Below are 2369 nucleotides of genomic sequence, written 5' to 3'. Positions count from 1 at the left end.
AATCGATAAATTAGTCGATAGATTAATCAAAATAAAAATAGTCGTCAGTGGCAGCCAAAATGACAATTTTCACCTGAGATTCGGAGCCAAATTAAAATAATTTAAAAAATGACTTTAGAAAGATGGCAGCATCATTGTTATTTTTACACAGAGATTGGTCGGTCTATTAGTAAAATCTGTTGACTTTAGCCGACTTTGTTGCATTAAATGCCAGTGGTGACAGTTCAAAAAAATAGAAAAATAGCACTTTTTTCCAAAGTTTGTGTGCTTGTAACTCAAAAAGTATTAAAGATCTCGTAATATCCCTTTAGATTTGGATTCTTAATAAGCTTTTCTTTCAGTATGTCCATTTTTAAGGCCCTGTATCGTTCATTTACAGAGATATTGGGATTCACTGTGGCTCCAAGAGCCAATTGTGAAATTTTTCCCATTTCAGTGAGAAAAAAACAAAATGTGGGTCACTTTGCATTCAGCTGATACTTTTTTCTTTCAAAGAGGAATGACTGAAGAACAAATCATGTTGAAACTAAAACGATGTCTCGTTTCCCGCTGTCAAAACAATTGCATAGAGGTCATACCTGTGTGAGAGCCAAAAATGTTATTTTTCTGAAGTTTGCATGCCTGTAAAGGAAGAGGTATTACAAATATCTTAATATCCTTTTAGATTCTGGTCCCTAAGAGATGTTTCTTTTGGAATCTTCCATTTTAAGGCCCTATATAATTCAATCCCAGAGATATGGGGATGTCAATGCAGCTCCGTGTTCAATAGTTGAAAACCAAATATGGCATATATATATATATATCTCTCTGAACAGCCTCTATAGCCTGCGTGGTTTTGTTTTTACAGCAATGCCGGGGGTGAGAGCATCGTTCAGGTGGCTCTGGATTTCTGGAGGGATGGTAGAAAACGAGAGGAGATCCAGCTGAAGGATGTAGAGACGGCACTTTCACTGTCCGTCTTCAACAACAAAAACAGTATGTCTTGTTTCTCCTTCATATTTGCTAGTATATGGAGCAGAAAATCCTCAGGACAAGTGTCTCAGTGCATTAAAAGTGATTTTGTTCATCAGTCTGACTGTAGTTTGCTTACAGTTTCCATTGTAATGAAGTTCTCTTTCTGCAGGTGGTTTCTGGCACACTAGTTTAATCGATAAGAACCTGGTGGATTTCTTCGTGCCGTTCCTTCCTCTGGAGTACCAGCACATCATTCAGTGCGGTTTGGCTGAGATGGTCTCCAAGGGTCACGACCCAGATATGGAAGTGGTTGAAACCATGGCCCGCGACCTGAACTACTTCCCTAAAGAGGAGCGTGTCTTCTCCATGCAGGGCTGCAAGGTCATTCCCGCCAGACTGGACTTCTATGTTTGATCGAGAGGGGAAAAAACAAAGACTCAAGACAGCAAACCTGTCGGCATTGCTGTAAAAACAAAACCACGTAGGCTATAGAGGCTGTTCAGAGATATATATATATATATGCCATATTTGGTTTTCAACTATTGAACACGGAGCTGCATTGACATCCCCATATCTGTGCGCTTTATTTCACAGAACGACTCCTGCAATCGAAGGAATTGCAGAATTGCTTCTCGGACTGAATGACAAGCTGTCCAAAGACTGCCAGGGAGGTTTTTACTCAATCACAGTTGTTTTATACACTAATGGAGACTGTTTTATTCATGTCAGCTGCTGAAGTCCTTGTTCTCAAGGGCGTTTCTGTTCCAAGATGATGAAGGTGCAGAGGAAGCTTTTTATTAAATGACTTTGCACATTGTGGAGCTCCTAAAAACACTGGCTGTCAGCGATTTTATAATCATCTGTATTATCGTGAGGGGAAAATTTAATTTGCCTTTATCTTGAAATCACAGATACATTTCTGCCTTTTAAAAAAAAAAAATGTCATGGTTAGTTGCGGATGAAGAACTTGATGACCATTGAAACTTAAAAGATCATTTGTTTTTCCAATGCATCACTGTCAGGATTAATATTCATGTTGTCGATATGTGCCACTGGTTCTGATTGAAGTAAATCAAAGTGCCTGTTTATCTTACAAGAGTTCAGGATACAGCCGATGAACCCTTTTTTAAAATTAATAATTATTCTGCATTATTTAATGATCTGGTTTGAACATATTTTCAGATTTGAGACATTTATGAAACTTTAATTTTGAGATGCGCCAAGATAAAATACTTGAAGGATACTATGTACATATTGATTTTGATAAAGCTTTATGATCTCGATTTGTCTTGAGAATTTTATTATTGTATACTTTTACAAATTCATTTACAACTGTATATCAAAAACTGATTCTAGAAATGAACAGAGCATAAAAATGTCTCCAGTGTAGAATAAAAAAAGAGGTATTTGTGACT

General features: G+C 37.2%; 1 pseudogene; it reads left to right on the top strand.

The window, feature by feature from the left end:
- Nucleotides 1–1881, top strand: part of LOC107578986 (torsin-1A-like) — a 3807-nt pseudogene extending 1926 nt beyond the window's left edge.
- The last annotated feature ends 488 nt before the right edge of the window (nt 1882–2369 follow it).

The sequence above is a fragment of the Sinocyclocheilus grahami genome, unplaced genomic scaffold (genome assembly GCF_001515645.1).
Source record: "Sinocyclocheilus grahami isolate Dianchi unplaced genomic scaffold, SAMN03320097.WGS_v1.1 scaffold13329.1, whole genome shotgun sequence".
NCBI lineage: Eukaryota > Metazoa > Chordata > Actinopteri > Cypriniformes > Cyprinidae > Sinocyclocheilus > Sinocyclocheilus grahami.
This window is presented reverse-complemented; position numbering and strand designations above follow the sequence as displayed.